At 43.3% G+C, this 22,731-nt stretch overlaps 1 pseudogene; it reads right to left on the bottom strand.

Annotated features, from left to right (window-relative positions):
* Positions 1-6,557: 6,557 nt before the first annotated feature.
* The window catches only part of LOC127677924 (non-histone chromosomal protein HMG-17-like), a 20,569-nt pseudogene continuing 4,395 nt past the window's right edge, over positions 6,558-22,731 (bottom strand).

Here is a 22,731-nt window from a genome sequence, read left to right as displayed (position 1 = left end):
AAGAGGGGCTTCTGGGCAGCCAGCTGGGAGAAGTTGGTGTGCTCCGGTGAATCCAGCGGGCCCCAGCAGGAGCCTTCAGGTGCCAGCTTTGGGATCTGAACAGCCTGGGCCACAGCACTTGGTCTCCAGGAAGTGCGGGAGACCTGGTGTGCACCCAGAAGCAGTCTGGGAGCTCACAGCACAGCTTGCTCCTGTGACACAGAGCTTAGGTTCCAGTCCTGAGGCCTCTGGCGGTAGCCCTCAGACCTCTCCGCTTCCGGATCCAGATCAGCCTGGGCAGCAACACCACATCTCCAGGTCCTGAAAGAGGCAAGTGGGGCTTCCAGGCGGCCAGCGGAGAGAAGTCGGTGTGCTCTGGTGAATCCAGCAGGCCCCAGCGGGAGCCTTCAGGTGTCTGCTTCGGGGTCTGAACAGCCTGGGCAACAGCACCCTATCTCCAGGCAGTGCAGGAGGTAAGCTGTGCACCAGAGGCCACCTGGGAAGGGGCAACTTGCACTGGTGAGTCCAGCATTGACAAGACCAACTAACACCAGTGAGAACTAGATGGCAAAAGGCAAATGCAAGAACGTCACTAACAGAAATTAAGGCAATATGGCAACATCTGAACCCAATTCTCCTTTACCAGCATGTCCTGGATACCCCATCACACCAGTAAAACAAGATTTGGATTTAAAATCACTGGTCATGATGCTGGTACAGGAACACATGAAGGACATACTTAAAGAAATTCAGGAGAAAATGGATCAAAAGTTAGAAGCCCTTGCAAGGGACACAAAAATAATTGAAAGAAATCCAGGAGAATACAAAAGCCAATAATGAGGAAACACAAAAAACACATAAAGAAATACAGGAGAACTTTGGTCAACAGGCTGAGGTAATGAAAGAGGAAACACAAAAATCTCTTAAAGAATTACAGGAAAGCACAAACAAGCAAGTGAAGGAGCTAAGCAAAACCATCCAGGATCTAAAATCAGAAGTAGAAACAACTAAGAAAACTCAAAGGGAGACAACTTTGGAGATAGAAAGCCTTGGGAAGAAATCAGTGGACATAGATGCAAATATCAACAACAGAATACAAGAGATAGAAGAAAGAATCTCAGATGCTGAAGATTCCATAGAAACCATGGACTCAACAGTTAAAGAGAATGCAAAATGCAAAAAGCTTGTAACCCAAAATATCCAGGAAATCCAGGACACAATGAGAAGACCAAACCTAAGGATTATAGGCATAGATGAGAGTGAAGATTTACAACTTAAAGGGCCAGCAAATATCTTCAATAAAATTATGGAAGAAAACTTCCCTAACCTAAAGAGAGAGATGCCCATGAATATACAAGAAGCCTACAGAACTCCAAACAGACTGGACCAGAACAGAAATACTTCCCGTCACATAATAATCAAAACACCAAATGTACTAAACAAAGAGAGAATATTAAAGGCAGTAAGAGAAAAAGGCCAAGTAACATATAAAGGAAGACCTATCAGAATCACAGCAGACTTTTCACCTGAGACTATGAAGGCTAGAAGATCCTGGGAAGATCTCATGCAGACTCTAAGAGAACACAAATGCCAGCCAAAACTACTATATCCAGCAAAACTCTCAATCACCGTAGGTGGAGAAACTAAGATATTCCATGACAAAACCAAGTTTACCCAATATCTATCCACAAATCCAGCCCTACAAAGGATAATAGGAGGAAAACACCAATACAAGGAGGGAAACTTCACCCTGGAAAAAGGAAGATAGTAACCTTTCATCAAACCCAAAAGAAGTTAACCAATCAAATTTAAAAAATAACGTCAAAAATGACAGGAAGTAACAATCACTATTCCTTAATATCTCTTAACATCAATGGACTCAATGCCCCAATAAAAAGACATAGACTAACTGACTGGATACGTAAACAGGACCCTACATTTTGCTGCTTACAGGAAACACACCTAAGGGTCAAAGACAAACACTACCTTAGAGTAAAAGGCTGGAAGACAATTTTACAAGCAAATGGTCTCAGGAAACAAGCTGGAGTAGCCATTTTAATATCAGATAAAATTGACTTTCAACCCAAAGTCATCAAAAGAAACTCTGAGGGACACTTCTTGCTGGTCAAAGGAAAAATACAACAAGAAGAACTCTCAATCCTGAACATCTATGCTCCAAATGCAAGGGCACCCTCTTTCATAAAAGAAACTTTATTAAAGCTCAAAGCACACATTGTACCTAACACAATAATTGTGGGTGACTTCAACACTGCACTTTCCTCAATGGACCCATCAGGAAAACAGAAACTAAACAGGGACACAATGAAACTAATTGAAGCTTTGGACCAATTAGATTTAACAGATATATATAGAACATTCCATCCTAAAGCAAAAGAATATACCTTTTTCTCAGCACCTCATGGTACCTTCTCCAAAATCGACCATATAATTGGTCACAAGACAGACCTCAACAAATATAAGATCGAACTAATCCCATGCCTCCTATCAGATCACTATGGAGTAAAAGTGCTCTTCAATAGCAACAAAAACAACAGAAAACCCACATACACGTGGAAACTGAACAATATTCTACTCAATGATACCTTGGTCAAGGAAGAAATAAAGAAAGAAATTAAAGACTTTTTAGAACACAATGAAAATGAAGACACAACATACCCAAATCTATGGGACACAATGAAAGCAGTGCTAAGAGGAAAACTCATAGTCCTGAGTGCCTCCAAAAAGAAAATGGAGAGAGCATACATTACCAGCTTAATGACATACCTGAAAGCCCTGGAACAAAAAGAAGCTATTTCACCGAGGAGGAGTAGAAGGCAGGAAATCATCAAACTGAGGGCTGAAATCAATCAAGTAGAAACAAAGAGAACCATACAAAGAATCAACAAAACCAGGAGCTGGTTCTTTGAGAAAATCAACAAGATAGATAAACCCTTAGCCAGACTTACCAAAGGGCACAGAGAAAGTATCCAAATTAACAAACTTAGAAATGAAAAGGGAGATATAACAATGGAAACTGAGGAAATCCAAGAAATCATCAGATCCTACTACAAGAGCCTGTACTCAACACAACTGGAGAATCTGGAGGAAATGGATAATTTTCTTGACAGATACCAAATACCAAAATTAAATCAGGACCAAATAGATCATCTAAACAGTCCCATAATGCCTAAAGAAATAGAAGGAGTCATAGAAAGTCTTCCAACCAAAAAAAGCACAGGACCAGATGGTTTCAGTGCAGAATTCTATCAGACCTTCAAAGAAGAGTTAACACCAATACTCTTCAAACTATTCCACAAAATAGAAACAGAAGGAACACTACCCAATTCCTTCTACGAAGCCACAATTACACTGATACCAAAACCACACAAAGATCCAACAAAGAAAGAGAACTTCAGACCAATTTCCCTTATGAACATCGATGCAAAAATACTCAATAAAATTCTTGCCAACCGAATCCAAGAACACATCAAAACGATCATCCACCATGATCAAGTAGACTTTATCCCGGGAATGCAGGGTTGGTTCAATATATGGAAATCCATCAATGCAATCCACTACATAAACAAACTCAAAGAAAAAAACCACATGCTCATTTTATTGGATGCTGAAAAAGCATTTGACAAAATTCAGCATCCTTTCATGCTTAAAGTCTTGGAAGGAACAGGAATTCAAGGCCCATACCTAAACATAGTAAAAGCAATATACAGCAAACCGGTAGCCAGCATCAAACTAAATGGAGAGAAACTTGAAGCAATCCCACTAAAATCAGGGACTAGACAGGGCTGCCCCCTTTCTCCTTATCTTTTTAATATTGTACTTGAGGTACTAGCTCGGGCAATTCAACAACATAAGGAGGTCAAAGGGATACAAATTGGAAAGGAAGAAGTCAAACTATCATTATTTGCAGATGACATGATAGTCTACCTAAGTGATCCAAAAAACTCCACTAGAGAACTCCTACAGCTGATAAACAACTTCAGCAAAGTGGCAGGTTATAAAATCAACTCAAGCAAATCAGTGGCCGTCCTATACTCAAAGGATAAGCAGGCTGAGAAAGAAATTAGGGAAATGACCCCCTTCACAATAGCCACAAACAGTATAAAGTATCTTGGGGTGACTCTTACCAAACATGTGAAAAATCTATATGACAAGAACTTCAAGACTCTGAAGAAGGAAATGGAAGAAGACCTCAAAAAATGGGAAAACCTCCCATGCTCATGGATCGGTAGAATCAATATAGTTAAAATGGCCATTTTGCCAAAAGCAATATACAGATTCAATGCAATACCCATCAAAATCCCAACTCAATTCTTCACAGAGTTAGAAAGAGTAATTATCAAATTCATCTGGAATAACAAAAAACCCAGGATAGCTAAAACTATTCTCAGCAACAAAAGAAAATCTGGGGGAATCAGTATCCCTGACCTCAAGCAATACTACAGAGCAATAGTGTTAAAAACTGCATGGTATTGGTACAGTGACAGGCAGGAGGATCAATGGAACAGGATTGAAGATCCAGAAATGAACCCACACACCTATGGCCACTTGATCTTCGACAAAGAGGCTGAAAACATCCAATGGAAAAAAGATAGCCTTTTCAACAAATGGTGCTGGTTCAACTGGAGGTCAGGATGCAGAAGAATGCGAATTGATCCATCCTTGTCTCCTTGTATTAAGCTCAAATCCAAATGGATCAAGGACCTCCACATAAAGCCAGACACTCTGAAGCTAATAGAAAAGAAACTGGGGAAGACCCTTGAGGACATCGGTACAGGGAGAAAGTTTATGAACAGAACACCAATAGCGTATGCTCTAAGAGCAAGAATTGACAAATGAGACCTCATAAAATTACAAAGTTTCTGTAAGGCAAAGGACACCATCAAGAAGACAAATCGGCAACCAACAAATTGGGAAAAGATCTTCACCAATCCTACATCAGATAGAGGGCTAATATCCAATATATATAAAGAACTCAAGAAGTTAGACTCCAGAAAACCAAACAACCCTATTAAAAAATGAGGTACAGAGTTAAACAAAGAATTCTCACCTGAAGAACTTCGGATGGCGGAGAAGCATCTTAAAAAATGCTCAACTTCATTAGTCATTAGGGAAATGCAAATCAAAACAACCCTGAGATTTCACCTTACACCAGTCAGAATGGCTAAGATTAAAAATTCAGGAGACAGCAGGTGTTGGAGAGGGTGTGGAGAAAGAGGAACACTCCTCCACTGCTGGTGGGGTTGCAAATTGGTACAACCACTCTGGAAAGCAGTCTGGCAGTTCCTCCGAAAACTGGGCACCTCACTTCCAGAAGATCCTGCTATACCACTCCTGGGCATATACCCAGAGGATTCCCCACCAAGTAATAAGGATACATGCTCTACTATGTTCATAGCAGCCCTATTTATAATTGCCAGATGCTGGAAAGAACCCAGGTATCCCTCAACAGAAGAGTGGATGCAAAAAATGTGGTATATCTACACAATGGAGTACTATTCAGCCATTAGAAACAATGAATTCATGAAATTCTTAGGCAAATGGATGGAGCTAGAGAACATCATACTAAGTGAGGTAACCCTGACTCAAAAGGTGAATCATGGTATGCACTCACTAATAAGTGGATATTAACCTAGAAAACTGGAATACCCAAAACATAATCCACACATCAAATAAGGTACAAGAAGAAAGGAGGAGTGGCCCCTTGTTCTGGAAAGACTCAGTGAAGCAGTATTCGGCAAAACCAGACTGGGGAAGTGGGAAGGGGTGGGTGGGAGGACAGGGGGAGAGAAGGGGGCTTACGGGACTTTTGGGGAGTGGGGGGCTAGAAAAGGGAAATCATTTGAAATGTAAATAAAAATATATCGAATAAAAAAAGAAAAAAAAGATACTTTTCATAAACAGTCATGGCATTTCAGGCAGGACATGGGCATACACTCAACAATATACAAGAACTTCCAAATTCCCTTCTTGTATAGACTACCACAATCAGACAACCACTATAAAATCCAATGAAGTCGTCATTCAGTGCTTTGAAAGGGGGGAGCAGGTTAGAGTGAGGGCTGGCATTTCACATTGAGGATGTTGTTTAACAACGTTTCACAAGCCGACCCTTACTTTCAGGAAACAAATATGGCAGAATTACCAATCTGAAGATCCACAATCTTTTATAAAAGGAACCAGAGCTCTTCTGAGAATACCTGAAGAAGTCACTGCAAAGTCCACATCTCCCAATAGATTGGAAAATCAATTTTGGGGGCCAGGTTCCAACAGGTCTCTGGTTTTAAGGGAATTAATTCTATGTTGACAGTGTGGGGGAAGAGGGCATAAAAATGAATTTAGAGTTTTCCCAGACCACAAGGCATTTTGTGCCTTGGTGGCCACCTGTGTCAAGACCAGGATGTCTCTCTCCTGGGAGCCAACAGGAGCCTTTCAAAATTATCAGGGAAAGAGGTTTTCTGTCCTCAGTCAAGCTTGGGAGATATTTTGTTAGTGACACATGATCCTTCCCCCCAATAATGAAGTGTTCTGTGTGCTAACAATATAGCTTAAAAAAAAAGTAAAACAAAATCCTGCATTTTTATAAAATTTGATAAAAAATAGTATTTCAAACTGTACAGTCACCAAAAGCACACAGTTATCAAAAACGCACACATGTCACTTGGCATCTCCAGCACCTTCAGCTTTCTGTGCCTGGTCTGTTTTGGCGTCTCCATTTTCTGCAGGGTTATTTGCGTCCTTACAGTGTCGGCTTTTCCCTTCTTCCCCTGGGTAGCTTCTCTCCCTTTTTCGCAGGGGCCATCTTAGGCTTGGGCTCTGGCTTTGGAGGAGCAGGTTTAGCCGACACCTTGCAGATCTTCTCTGTGGCTCACCCTTCACCTTTGTCTCCTTTAGCATCCCCTTCAGCCTTTCACTTGGGCGGCGGCGGCGGCAGTGGCGGTGGCGGCAGCGGCAGTGGACATCTGCGCTGAACATGGGTTTACAGCAGTTCACGGGTTTGGCCCATCCGGGATCGTCGTCACTGCTTCTTCACACTGTTCCCAGACTTGTTATTTTGTGTGACATTTTTGGGTGTTATTGCTTGGTGTTTTTTTTTTTTTTAAACTTTCTTGGTTTTGTTTTGTTTTGAGACAATGAGAACATGCATTTGGGTGGTTGGAGAGGTGGAGATGATCTGGGAGGACTTGGAGGAGAGGAAAGAATAAGATCAAAATATACTGTATGAAAAAATTAACAAAAACAATTTAAAATGTAATAATAAAAGTATAGTTTTTAAAAAGCCTGTAGACTATTGATCAAATTCCTTTTTTCTCATTTCACACTTTACTATAAGCTTATATATTTCAAAACCTACTTTGATTGGGGTTCTCAAATGCTTCAATCTCCCTTCTAGTCCACCATCCACCAGAAGTAGTAGAAAGGAAATGTTTATAGGGCAAAGGGGCCTGTTTAGAAATAGTTCTTTGGGGCAATTCCAATCACCGTTGTTAGGATATCAGAAGTTCAGTTCACATGAATCACAAACACCATTAGGAATCAGCCACTGCAGTTCAGTTCAGAAGAAACTGCAAGGCTCTGCCAATCAGCCTGACTGCTGAAGTGGCAAGAAGCTGCCTCAGGATATCACGAGAGGCTCTTTGGTGTGTTTCTCTCTACAGAGTCTCGACAAGTGATGATCAGAGAAGGCAAGGTGAACCAATGCCACAGTGTCATTGATGAAGACCAGCATCAGTGAAGCCCAAGAAGACCAGCAAAGAGTGGCAAGGTGAGCCAATACCACAGTGCCTGGGTTATACTTAAACCCTTCCCACACATCTCGTGTCTGCTAGACCATGTATCCCTTTTCCAGAAAAAAAAACACCACATGACACAACTGAGTCTCCAAAGAAACCAGAAATTTCTACTTCACCTTATACATTTAAAGCCTGGTTCATATTACCTAATTTTAGTTGATAGTTTTCCAGGAGTGTATTTTGACTGTGTGGCATCCTTATGCCTTTTCTCCAGGGAAGCTACAGAAGCAGGATTTTAATCTGCTGGGGAAAATGCTAGATGTTGTGATAAAATGAGTCAATGGTAACAAATGATAGTTCCCGGGAACCCCAATTCAGAAACCCAGGTTCAGTCATCAGGAAAGCCACTTAGGACCTACGCTTCTGGTTTCATGCTTGCTGATATTATTGCCCTTACTTTTAGCTATGACTCTAGAGATTCTGCTGATATCACTCATTCTGCCAGTGTCCAAAAGTTCAATTTGGTGTTCCCATTTTCAGTGCTAAGCATTACGGTTGTCTCAGTTAGGTGTCTGTTGCTGCAGTGAAATATCATGACCAAAAACAAGTTGGGGAGGAAAGGGCTTTTTTGGTTTACACCTCCATACCACTGTCTATTATCTAAGCAGTCAGGACAGGATCAAACAGGGAAGGAGCTAATGCAGAAGCCATGGAGGGTGCTGCTTACTGACTTATATATCACTTGCTTAGCCTGGTTTCCTACAGAATCCAGGATCACCAGCCCAGATATGTCACCACCTACAATAGGCTAGTTCCCCTTCCCATTAATCACTAATTAAAACAATGCCTTAGAGCTGGATCTAAGAGAGACATTTTTTTCAATTGAGGTTCCCTCCTTTCAGATAACTCCAGCTAGTGTGAAGTTGACATAAAACTAGCCAGTACAATGCTAATTTAGTGTCTTACAGGTTGACTTTACTCTAAGTCTCTATTCTAGAAAGTTTTATAAACTTAGATCCAAGAAGGTATTGGAAGGTTTTTAAACAATTTTTTGCACGTATAATAAAATTTACATATTATTTGTTGTTTGTGCATCAATAACAAATGAAAATGAAATATATAGCATAAATGTATTCATGAGACAAGGTGGGTTTTAGATGTGGCTGATGGATGAGGCTGATGTGCCTCTCCTTGTGTCTCCTTTAATTCCTTGCTGAGTTGAAGGATTGAATTGAGTTCCATCCAATAGGTTTTTGCTTCTAACATATTGTAGATCACTAAAATTTTCAAGCCCCTTTCCAGTCCATAAAATACCAGCAAGGGGGTTTCAATACCCAAACCTCAACCATCTGGACAGTTACTGTGAAGAAAATGAGTTAGAATGTAGAAATAATTTCATGACTCTTGGAAATGTCTGTATCAACCCAAAGAAGACCCTCTGTTGATGACTGTTGATAGTCCTGATGACCTGTAGAAGGAAACCAGAGTATTCATTTCACATTTTGCTTTAGCTTAGATGTTTGTCAATGTGAGATTTGATACAAAATCTCTGGGTTCCCTGTAGACCAAGTGTGAAGGCTCTTAGGAGTAAACTTGACCCAGGGTAGCCTCTGAACAGTGTAAAACAGCCTTCTCTATGCTCAGGGGCTGGACTGGACCAATCAAAATGCATCTATCTGTCGTAGTACTCTGAAGTGGAAACTTAAGGGTTTTTGGAAAGTCAGTTGTGTTGGATGGTGTTTTGCTGGGGCAAATATGTGAAGGAACCTTTCGTTAAAGTGGACACGGGTGTGAGAGGCTAAGGCAGACCTGTGAAGGAACATTTTGCTGAAGCAGATATAGGAGAGAGGATGTTCTGCTAAAGCAAGCCTGTGGAAGGACATGTGATGAAGGATTCTTTGCTAACAAAATGGATGTATTGGTCCACCTTCAGTTGCATAGTTGAGCTGCATTTGTCAGGGCTCCATAGAGAGAAATGTACCAAAAAACTTCCGCAGTTTTTTTGCCACTTCCCTGGACTTGGGCTGAGTGGCAGAGTGACGCCAGCTGAAACGGACACACGTGATGTTTGGAGAGTATCTTAGGGTTTTACTGCTGTGAGCAGACACCATGACCAAGGCAACTCTTATCAGGACAACAACATTTAATTGTGGCTAGCTTAAAGGTTCAGAGGTTCAGTCCATTATCATCTAAGTGGGAACATGGTGGCATTGAGGCAGGCATGGTACAGGAAGAACTGAGAGTTCTACATCTTCATCTGAAGGCTGTTATCAGAATACTGACTTCCAGGCACCTAAGACGAGTGACGCCCACAGTGACAAACCCACTCCAAAAAGGCCACACCTACTCCTACAGGGCCATACCTTCTAAAAGTGCCAATCCCTGGACTGAGCATTTACAAACCAGCACAGAGTGTATAAATGGGACTTGAAAACAGTTATGGGGACTGAGCTAGGCTTGCTTATAGAGTTAGCTGTGCAACACTGTAGGTATTGAGTCTTCACTTTGCTTTGCTGAGGAGGCACAGCTGAGGCATAACTCTTGTTGGCCCTAGTCCCTCCTGCTGACTCAAGCTGAGGCTGAGGCCTGGCTGTCTCTGCTAGGTCGTGACACTGCTACTGATTCATGTTTGTTATCCCCACTCTATGGAACTGGACTGCTGGTGTATCTGTAAAGCGTTTGCTTGTGGATCAGGCTGTCATTGCTAATCTGTGAACTGAACTGCTGATTTCCAGACAACACAGACTGGAGTTGCTCCAAAGAACCTTTCTAAACAGGTCCACTTCCCCTGTATCCTTTCTTTCCCACTATCTCTGGTGGGTGGTGGACTACAAGGGAGGTTAAAATGTCTAAAAACCATCATTAAAAATAAGATAAAAAATTAAAGTTACAGTCCTCTCTGCCTCTGGGTTTTTCCCCAGACTCTTTGGGGTAGGGGGTGTCTTGCACCCTTCACTGTGCTCAGGGACAAGACTGGACTGGTTCTGTACACAGAACATGTCTGTCCATTGTAGTTCCTTTCACTCCAGGTCTTACCCCAGCCTACTTGGGGTCTTGTACAAAGGTCTTAGGTATGTGGTCAGATGTGTACTGGATTCTTCTGATTCCTAGAATTTTGAAGCCAAGGCCAGAGAACAAAACAAGACCAAAAGAAACTTGAGATTGGAACTTTGGGAGGTATACTGGCTGGTTTTGTGTGTCAACTTGACACAAGCTGGAGTAATCAAGACAAAGGAGCCTCCTTGAGGAAATGCCTCCATGAGATCCAACTGTATGGCATTTTCTCAATAGTAATCAAGGGTGGGAGGGCCTGTTGTGGGTGGTGCCGTTCCTGGGCCGATAGTGTTGGGTTCTATAAGTAAGCAAGCTGAGCAAGCCAGGGGAAGCAAACCAGTAAGCAGCACCCCTCCATGGCGTCTGCATCAGCTCCTGCCTCTAAGTTCCTACCCTGTGTGAGTTCCAGTCCTGACTTCCTTTGGTGATGAACAGCAATGTGAAAGTGTAAGCTGAATAAACCCTTTCCTCCCCAACTTGCTTCTTGGTCATGCTGTTTGTGCAGCAATAGAAACCCTGACTAAGGCAGGAGGAAATTGGAATATATACAAGTTTAACACTGCTTTTCTCATCTAAGCTGTTTATGTCACAGGAGGAGAAAGATGAAATGTACACATCTTAGTTCACTCAGAGGACTCCTAGATTTTGGATCCTTGGGATTAAAAGGACTGAGATATTTTTTGTTTCTCTTGATTGTAACATTTAGGGGGTATTATTTATTTAATCCATTTTTGAAAATGGCTGTCTCCTGAGAGGCTCTGCCAGAGTCTGACAAATACAAGGGCAGATGCTTGCAGCCAACCATTAGACTGAGTGTGGGGTCCCTGATGGAGAAGTTGCAGAAGGGTCTGAAGGAACTGAGGGGGTTTGCAACCCCATGAAGGGAGCAACAGTGTCAACAGGCCAGAGGACAGTTCCTGGGGACTGGAACACCAACCAAAGAGCACACATGGAGGGCTGCATATGTGGCAGAGGGTGGCCTTGTTGGACATCAGTGAGAGGAGAGGCCCTTGGGCCTGAGGGTGTTTGATGCCCCAGTGTAGGGGAATTCCAGGGTTGGAAGACAGGAGTAGGTGGGTGGGTGGGTGAACACCTTCATAGGGAAAGGGGGAAGGGGGCTGGGAAAGGGGAGACCTGGAAAAGGGAAAACATTTAAAATGTAGATGAAGAAAATATCCAGTAAAAAAAAAAAGAAAGAAAATTGTCACCTTTGGGACTCCCTTTTCCTATGGGATGAGACAGGCTTGTGTAGGGACTGTTCCCCTTCCCTTTGGCAAAGGGCCTCCTTGAGGTGGCTGTCCCTGGGGTCCCTGTTGCTGTATCTGCTTTGGCTTATCATACCACAGTCTATTTGACACTTTCTGTGGGGAAGGTGGGGTGGTAAATCCAGGGCCCCGAGCATCACTCTCCACAGAACTGAGGAGAAAAGAAAGCAGCTCTTATACTGAGTTATGCCTGTCCAAAGCTTGCAGGGCTACCAGGCCCAGCTGGAGGGTCCCTTTGCTCTACTCCACTCACCCAGACATTTGGTTGGTTTGGATATGGCAAGGGTGTCTAATTTATGTGGGTTCAGGTATATAAGTGTGTGCAAGGTCTGATACATGTGTGTGATAACTTAGTATACAATTTATTGATTATTAAAAGGTTCAAATGTAAAACCAAACCAAACCCTGTTTTTATTTGAAAAATGACAACCCTGGTCTGGGATCTTTATCTTGGACTTTTTGAGTCATCCCACTTTATTTATTTATTTATTTATTTATTTATTTATTTATTTATTCATTCCTTCATCTATCCATCCATTGAACAAGTATTTGTGGGGTATTTTAACAGTTTTGGGTTTGTGAATATAGCTTCAGAGAAGAAAGATGTGATCCCCACATGGTAGAATTTTCAGGCTTGTTGGTGACAATGACATAAAGTTGGCAAGAAAAAATGTTTTCAGGCATTTGTGAAGCTTAATATGACAATCTGGTAGAAAGGAATGGAATAGTGGTCACTAACAATAGGGAAGGGCTAGGCAGGGAGGCGGGAGGAGAAAGAAGTTCAAGGGTCAACCACACATTGGTAGTGAAGGGGAGTTACTGCTCTTTAGCATTGGTAGGTTAACTGCTGGTCAAACAGTCTGTGATCTATTTCAAAATTACTGGATGAGTTTAAAGTTCCCAAGAAGGACGATAACCGGTCGGGAAGTTGGAAGCAGTCACTGCCCTGGTGTGATTGTTACACACTGTGTGGTGTATTGAGTTACCATGATGTACATACCATAAAACATGCAAAGATTGCATCTCAGTTAAGGGGAAAAGAAAGAGCCATCCAGATCCATTGAAGACTGATGAGAGGAATGATGGGAACCAAGAGCACACACATGGCTACTGGTCTTCAGAGAAGGGAACTTAGCGGGCCTGACTCTGTACATGGCTGTAGTAGGGAGTTAGAAGGAGGCTGGTGCGAACCAAAGGCCTTGGGCAAGAGTGGGGTCAGATATACAAGCATCTGAAGAAGTCCAGACGGCTCCTGTAAAGATCTGGGGAGTAAGTGGTGACACTCAAAATTAGGGAGGGACTTGTAAATCACACAGATGGTATTGGTGCCGAGAGACAGCCATTCTGGTTATCTAATTCGTGCTTTCAGAAGGTAACTGAAGGTCTGGGGAACTGGCTCAGCCAATAAAGTGCCAGCCAGGCCCTCATGAGATCCTGAATTTGAGTCCCTAACATCTAGGAAAAACTGAAACATGGTAGCATGTGTCTGCAAACCCAGCACAGGGGAGGGAGAGGCAGGTGATTTCTGGAGTTCACCAGCCAACAGTGTAGCTAGCATGGTAGGGGTAGGCTCCAGGTTCAGTGAGAGAGCCTGGCTCAAAAAAATAAGGTGGAAAGTACTTGAGGAAGAAATCTACCTTGGGGTGGCCTTCTAAATGTGCTGGGTTTCCACTTCAGTGTTTCTGTCATCAGTGTAGGTACCCATGGTGTGGGGGGGGGAAACAAATCTGCCCTCCTTCCTATTTCCCTAGAGGACAGCAACACTACAGGGGACAGTTGAGAGACTCCTGGGGAAGGCCAAGCTTCTGTATTCCAGTTTGCAGTAGTTGTTTGGTTGTTATTCCAATCAAGACATAGTCCTTGACATTCCCAGGGTCAAAGGGAAAAAAGAATGAGAAATACCTTCAGGAAAACAATGAAGGGAGAGAGGACTGTGTGGCTCAAGCCTGTCACCCTATGCTGGACCAAAAGGCTCCCAGGTCCAGTGCTCTGCTCCTCACCTCTCCTGGTCTCTCCACCCTGCTTCCTGATCACAGACCTGGTACCAGCGCTGCACTGGCTGTTTGTCACCCCTCCCTGCTCATCTCTCTTTCAGTCATGAACAACGAGCAGAGTTCTCAGTGCTTCTGGCTTCTGACATTGGCTGCTTATTCTGCTTAGACCTGGAGAGGACAGATAAGGAAGCCGTTGGTTGTGGGTTGAAGTCAGGTACATGGAAGACTTCACATTGGTATATAGTCAAGAGTCAGAGAAGATTTCTGACATCACCATTTTAAATGCTGGCTCTACAAACTCAGTGGTCTGTGATTACCACACCAAAACCCCTTCTCTGTGAAGCTATAAAGCTGCTTGCAAAGACAAATCACAACTAAGTTTGCCAGATATGGGCAGTGGGTCAGAGCAATGGCTCCTTCCTACAGTTGACAGCTATCTAACACATGTTGCTACAGCAATAAACCACCTCACTACTGCCTGACCCAGGACTAATCCTGTGGTGGATAGTTTTGTGTCAACTTGACACAATCTAGTCATCTGAGAGGAGGAAACCTCACTTAAGAAAATGCCTCCACGGGGTCAGGATGTGGGCAAGCTGTGGGGGTGTTTTCTAGATTGGTGATTGATGGGGAAGGGCCTAGCTCATGGTGGATGGTGCTATGTAAGAGAACTTCTATAAGAGAGCAGGTTGAGCAAGCCACAGGGAGCAAGCCAGTAAGTAACACCTTTCCATGACCTTGGCATTAACTCCCGCCTCCAGTTTCCCGCCCTGTTTGAGTTCCTGCCCTGACTTCTTTTAGTGATGAACAGTGATCTGGAAGTCTAAGTCAAATAAATCCTTCCCTTCCCAACTTGTTTTTTAGTCATGGAGTTTCATGGCAGCAATAGAAACCCTAACTAAGGCTTACTGCAGATTGGAAAGAAAAAGTAGAGGTCATCAAGAAGTCACCCTACCCCGTCATCAAGAAGTCACCCTACCCCGTCATCAAGAAGTCACCCTACCCCGTCATCAAGAAGATACCCTACCCCATCAGCATCGACCTCTGAGACTCTCATGGGCACAGAATGGTGGAATTTTAGATTAAATCACACACTTACACAAAATGGCGAGAATATTGTTTTATTTTGGCTTTGTAAATTCCAGAGGAATGTTTCAGTATTAACGAAATAGAGAAAGCAAATATTATGCTTTCAACATCGATGTCAAAGATGGACCAACACCTTGTCTGCAGGACTAGAAAATACAGTTAAATTCAGCTTTAGGATGTCTCTATTTAATGCAGAAACATTTTAGCATAAATATCCTGTCCATTTAAGGTTTTTTTTTTTTTTTTTTTTTTTTTTGAGACCTGGTCTTACTATGTTGTTATATAGACCAGGTTGGCCTCAAATTCAGGGGCCTCCTGCCTCTGCCCAAAGTCCTGGGATTAGAGCTGGGTGCTGCCAACCCAGACTTCATTCGATTTTCACTAAGAAGCCGTTTCCCTTGGTTTCCCACCCTCTGCTTCTTCCTCCTGCTCTTCCAGCTCATCCTCCTCTTCCTTCTTGTCTTCTCCCTCTCGTCCTCTCCCCGTCTTCTTTCTCCCTACTCCCTTCTGCCCTGCCTGCCTGCCAACAGCTTATAGATATGAGACACCATGCCTAGTATAGAGATCTGTTCTCTATGTCTCAAAATGGCTTTCCTGATTCCAGGCAGTGATACCATTGATGACCACATCAATGTCAGAAAAAAGAATGCCTCTTTTTGTCTTATGTTCACTTTAAAGAGAAAGGAGAACTCTCCCAGGATCTTGCTGCCAATTCTCCATTCTCATTGGTTAGATGGACAACACACACACACACACACACACACACACACACACCTATATAAACTTGCTTATGGAATGAAGTCCACATTTGGATTAGATCTCTACTTTGTGGTCAACATATTGTGTGTGCTACATTGCTTTCTAGCAGCCATTAAAAAAAATGGCACAGGTGAGATTAGTTTTACTAGAGAATTGTACTGAACCCAATATTTAAGTATACTATTTCAGTGTATTGAATTCAAGTAACAGAATGCATTACTATTGCTTTTGCCTTCCTTCTTTCCCATACTGTGCAATCCAGAGCATATTTGTACTCATAGTGCCTCTCAGTTACAAATAGTCACATTTCGAGTGAGCAATAGGCATGCTGGGCTAGGAGCTTCTGTGCTGGGTGATACCTGTCAGCCCTGTTATTTGGAGGTGTAGAGAAATTTTAATCCAGCAACATGGCTGCTCTGGCAAGGGATCTTATCCAAACACTTCTAGGTCTGTGTAGAATACAGACATGCCTTTAGTCTCCGGAGACAGAGACAAGCAGATCTCCAAGTTCAAGGCCATCCTGGTACAGAGCAAGTTCCAGGCACAGAAAAGCTTAGGTCCAGTCATGGTGGTTTACACCTTTAACCCCAGCACTCAGGAGTTAGTTGTTTTCAGTTGGCCGGGGTGGGGTCAGTACAGTATGTTCAGTGAAGGGGAGCTGAGTCCATTTGTGAGTTCATGAAGTTCAGTGCAGGTCAGTAGAGGCAATTGACCAGAGAATAAGAAGGAGGCAGAAGATTAGAATAAATTGCCAGAGTTAGTTTGAAGCCAAGTTGAACAATACATTGAGAAGCCAGATTGAATCAGTCATCTTGGAGCAGGATTTGAGCCGGAGCAGCTGAGTTGAACCAGCCAGCCAGAGTTCAAATAGAATCAGAGAGGGTGAGCTTGTTCAGCCGTGAGCCTCTGAGACGATAACTACTTCAGGTGAATAAAAGTTATTTTTACACGAAGGGGCCCAGCCTCCATTTCCAGAGGACAGTAGACAAAAATCAAGGGTCTGCCAGGAAAGGAAAAGGACAGTGGCTGGTTCATGGCTTCTATTCTCACCTTCCTTTCAGTTTGTCTCTTCCCGTGATAGGGGAAAGGCACTGTCCATGTAGTTAGCAAGAGAGTCATGAATGAGTCCATATCCCTTCTCTCCTCCTCTGTAGCATCACCATTCTCCCAGTATCTTTATGCTGCTTCAGAGGCCATGACTTGAGGCATTGGCTGTCAGAATCCCAACTGCCTCTCATTATATCATTGGTTTCTGGAAAGTTCTTCATTAGCTCCTGTACTGGCTGGTTTTCTGTGTCAACTTGACACAGGCTGTAGTTATCACAGAGAAAGGAGCTTCAGTTGGGGAAGTGCCTCCATGAGATCCAGCTATGGGGCATTTTCTCAATTAGTCATCAAGGGGGGAGGGCTCCTTATGGGTGATACCGTCTCTGGGCTGGTAGTCTTGGGTTCTATAAAAAAGCAAGCTGAGCAAGCCAGGGGAAGCAAACCAGTAAGAAACATCCCTCCATGGCTTCTGCATCAGTTCCTGCTTCCTGACCTGCTTGAGTTCCAGTCCTGACTTCCTTTAGTTATGAACAGCAACGTGGAAATGTAAGCTGAATAAACCCTTTCCTCCACAACTTGCTTCTTGGTCATGATGTTTGTGCTGGAATAGAAACCCTGACTTAGACAGCTCTCAAAGAGTCCAGATCTTGCAGTTCAGTGTATGGTAGCAGACTCTGCTTCACTTCCTATATACTTGGCTCTAGGCATGGGGAGCCAGGTTCAAGTCTCAGAATACTTTCTGATGCCTCCGTCCTTCTCACAAATCTTTCCTTTTTCTCTCTTTCCTGAGATCTTATTCTTGGGAGGGGTTTTGCCTCCTTCCTCCAAGGTTTAAATGTGTCTACTCTAAGCACTCGGCCTCACATCCTCCTCTGATCTAGTGCTCTTCTGTTTGGACTCCCTTGTGTTGGCTCTGCTATGCTTCTGGATGGTGAGACCCTGGGAGGTGTAAAACCCCACAACACAGCACCAGTGTGTATGACATACAAGAAGCACTTAGCACTGTACTTGCAGAGTAAAGGCTCCAACTCGACTCAGTGTCTAATGAATGTGTGGATGGATGAATTTTCTCCTCCTTCCAGGCCTTTCGGTCATTGGAAAGCAGCCTTTGCCTAGTTTTCTATGTCAGCCACCAAGATAGTTTCACAAACAGTTCTGCGGGCCAGAAGTCCAACATCAAGAGGTGGCAGGGCTGTCTGAGGGCTCCAAGGGGGTTCCACCGCAGTCCTCCCTGCTGTGGATGGCAGTTTAGGTCACCCCTAGTTCATCAATGGTCCCTCCCATGCCTTCTCACCTTCCCTCTGCATGTGTGCACATGTCTGGCCTGTGCTCAAGTTTCCTCTTCATTCACTGGACAAATTAAGCTGGGGCTCGATCTCTCTCCCTCCAGCCTGTGTGTTCACTTGATCCTTCACAGTTGGCTGGCTGTTTGTACTTTTTTGATGTGGTTTTTTTCAAGACAGGGTTTCTCTCTGTAGCCCTGGCTGTCTTGGAACTCACTCTGTAGACCAGGCTGGCCTCAAACTCAGAAATCTGCCTGCCTCTGCCTCCCAAGTGCTGGGATTAAAGGCATGCGCCACCACCGCCTGGCTTGTTTTCAAATAAAGAACAATGCACAAGTATTGCATACGAGTTAATACTTTGCCACCTTTTGGTGCAATCACAATTTGGTGCACAGCAGACCTGAGAGCTGTGTCCATCTTCTGTTGATGTGTAGAAGACTGTCATAGACTGAATATCCTTAAAATTCTTAGTCATATCACAGCTTTCCTGGACCAGCTGTGACTCTGAGTCCCCTGTATAACCTCTTCAGGCTACAGTCAGTGCTGGCCTAAAGGTGTTCTCATTGAGAAGGTCTAGGAAGAATCAACTTCTAAACTCTAAATCCACATGTAAGTAGTAGTTGTTGGTACAATACACTTCCTTGTTGCAGGATGGGGGGCCTGGTTGTCATGGGCCACCAGATGAAGGCCTCCACAGTCTGTCATACCTATTCCTCGTTTGAGGGTTAGCTTGGGACAGAGTTGATCCTTCTTCTATTTTGTTCTCTCTCTAGTTGTGGGACAGATATAGAGTCCCGAGTCCCTCCCACCCTGAAACTGGAGAGGGCTACTCAAGAGTGTGGCCCATTGGGAGGGTCACTATATGGTGTGTCTGTCTGGGTAGATGTGTTTCTTTATCAGCCCCTAGCTACTTCAGAACTGCTGTGCTCTGTCTTTCAGAGTCTACAAAGTTTGCCACAGGAAGGAGTTTCATTCTCAAGAATCTCAGCAGCCCCTGAAGAACATAATTTTAAAAATGAAACTTGTGAGGCTAAAAAGGAGGTTAAGAGCACTTTTTGGATGTTCTTTGAGAGGATCTGAGTTCATTTCCCAGAATGTATCTTGGTAGGCTCAATCTGTAGCTCCAGGTCATCAAATGCCCTCTTCTGGCCACCACAGAACCTTCTCACATCTCTCTCTCTCTCTCTCTCTCTCTCTCTCTCTCTCTCTCCCCCCTCTCTCCTCTCTCTCTCTCTCTCTCTCTCTCTCTCTCTCTCTCTCTCTCTCACACACACACACACACACACACACACACACACAAACACATATGCACACACACACAAACACATACGCACGCACACACACAAACACATACACACACACAAACACATACGCACGCGCATACACACACACACACACACACACACACACACACAGAGCTACTGAAGAAGCTGAGGCAGGAGGATGACAGTTCAGTTTGCTTGTCTGGGCCAGTTTACATGATTGGGTAAATCATTGTGATAGTAAGTTTTAAGTGTCAACCAGACATAATGTAAAATCACAAGGGAAGATTCTTAGTGAGAGACTTTCTTGACCAGGTTGGCCCAGCCTCTCTGTGGGGGAGTGTCTAGATCAGGCTGGTCAATGGGCTTGTCTGTAGGGGGTTTTCTTGGTTACATTAATTGATATGGGAAGACCCAGCTTAAATTCCAGCAGCAGCATTCCCTGGATGCCAGTCTTGGACCATATTAAGGAAGAGAAAGCAAATTGAGTGTAAGCATGCAAGCATGCATGTATGTGAGTGAATGCATGGATTCATGTAAGGGTGCAAGCATGCATGCATGTGAGTGTGAGCATGCATGCATGCATGTAAGTGTGCAAACATGCATGCGAGTGTAAGCATGTGTGAGTGTAAGCATGTATTCATGTAAGTGTGCAAGCATGGACACATGTGAGTGTAAGCATGTATTCACTCTCTGCTTCCAGTTCCTGCTGTTGTGACTTCCCTTTGATGATGGACTATAACTTGGAATTGTGAGCTAAAATAAACTCTCCCCTTTAATGCTTTTGTCAGGATATTTTCCCACAGCAACAGGAAACAAAATTGAGACATTAAATAAATTAATAAAAAAATACCAAGAGGGCAGAGATAGAGGTTAGTGGTAGAGCACTTTCTGGGGGTGAGCAAAATCCTGGGTTCAATGCTAATACAGGAAAACAGGAAGGGGGAAAACCTTATGGATTTTTATTTAATATAGTGAAATACTTGCTGTACAAACATGAGGACCTGAATTTGGATCTCCTGAATCCATATAAAAAGCCAGGCATGATGGTGAATGTTTATAATTTCAGAACTGGGGACATGGAGACAAGATGCTCCTGGAGGCTACTGGCTTACTCTAGACAAACGGTGCGCTCTGGATTCAACGAGAGATCCTACCTCTCAACTAAGAGGGATGGCGGAAGACACCTGAGGTCTACCTCTAGCCTCCATGCATATTCACATGGCACCTTACACACACATGTATGTACCTGTATACACACACACACACACACACACACACACACATACACATACACACACACACAGAGACAGACAGACAGAGAGATAGAGACAGAGACAGAGACAGAGAGAGTCATGACACACAACATTTGGTGTAAAAACAAGTTTATAGGAAAGATAATAGTAATGGCTGGTGTTAGGATGCTATTGGTTGCTGGCCATGCTAACTATATACTTGTCCCCCACACTGGCTCCTGGTACCTCATTCCGTCTCCAACACCAGCCTCCTAGTTAGAACCATCAATTATTCTCATTTTATACATGTGGATATTGAGGTATGGAGAGGCCAATGTAATGGCCCCAGAGCCCATCACAGGGGCCACTAGGTGCAAATCAGCCCTTTGAATGACACTGGATGGCACACAGGTAGCCACTGAGTTCTGTTGACTGCCCTGGGCAGTCACTTCTGAGAGATTGAGGTACACCATCAAATTGCCTCTTCCATTCTCTTTTCCTCATCCCTGGACTTTTGAATGATCTGTTCTTTATGGATGATTTACTGTGCCATCAATGATAGGAAAAGCAATAAACTCAATTTACAAGATAAAGAGGATTCATTTATACCAGGCATTTCTAAGCTAGTATCGGGAGAATGAAGCAGTTCTCGGTGATTCCCTAGTCACTTGGCAGTTAAATACCTGTGAACACTTAAAAAGATTTTACTCTGTACTAGAAAAACCATGATGATAAGCAAGAATTGGAAGTCACAGTTCTCACAGGGATGCTGTGGAGACAGATTTGGAGAGCATGTGGCATCTCGTGATCTCAATTACATGTTGTGAGATTTGTGGAAGTGGGAAGCCCAGCTGTACCATCTGGTAGGGAGGACATGCCATACCACATCCGTGTTAACTCTAGATGCTAGCTCTCAGTCTGTGCATTCTCAGCAAGCAAGAACCAATAATCACCATAGTGTGAAATCTTAAACTTTCTATCGCTATGTACCATTTTTCTCGGAAACATTGTTTGGTAGATAAAGTCTGATTAATGTGTTCTTTAACCTCTTGCCTACATGTGATTTAGGATGTTCTTGAGGATGGGAAGTTTTTGCATGACAAAACAAAAATATTTTTATTTTATGTAAATGAGTGTTTGCCTGCATGTGTATTTGTGCACCATGTGCCGTGTCTAGTGTTGGAAGATGTCAGAAGAGGGCAGTAGATCTCCTAAACTGGAGTTACAGATGGTTATGAGCTGCCATGTGGGTGCTTGGAATGGAATCTGGATCCAAGTGCTCTTAACCACTCACCCATCTTGCCCACTCCAACAAAAGCATTCCTTTTTTACTTAAATAATAAACAGGGCATTTTATTTCCAATCTAGTGAAATGTGTGTGTGTGTGTGTGTGTGTGTGTGTGTGTCTTAGACTATAACCCAATGGATTACCCATGACAGTTTCATACCTCTGCATCATTACATTTTTTCATTCACTTCCATTGCTTCCTATGTCCTTTGCCCCCAATTAAAATGGTATTCAGGTGCTAAAAACATTTTCAACCATTTGAATATCATTGGATAATTATGACTTTACCTAACAACACGACACAGTATTATCCAATGGAAGGGAAGCACAAGTTTACTAAGGGAGGATTTCTAGGAAGATGTTCCTATCATTTGGGGTCAAAATCCCCTAACAAGCCAACTCCCTGTAATCTTTTATGCAGTGCCACTCCCTGTTGTGCTGATGCATGTTATAAATCCTACATTGGCAGTTGCCCATTTGGTATCATACATGCAATATGTGGTCTAGAAGGAAATGTACTTGGCTTTTAAGTGGCTCTACTGATTCTGTGAGATAAATGTCCTATAGGGGTGAGGCTGCTATAGCTGGCTTTTATAACTTAGTACCAAACACAAACTGAACAGATACAGCACAGACATTTTCACATTCAGGTCTTCACAAGATGGTGCTATATTAGGCACTTGTCTTGCTGTTGCAGCAAAATTCCAAAGAGAAGCAGCTTAAGG

This window comes from Apodemus sylvaticus, chromosome 2 (assembly GCF_947179515.1).
Source record: "Apodemus sylvaticus chromosome 2, mApoSyl1.1, whole genome shotgun sequence".
Classification (NCBI taxonomy): domain Eukaryota; kingdom Metazoa; phylum Chordata; class Mammalia; order Rodentia; family Muridae; genus Apodemus; species Apodemus sylvaticus.
The sequence above is the reverse complement of the archived record's forward strand: the minus strand, read 5'-3'. Positions and strand labels throughout refer to the sequence as shown.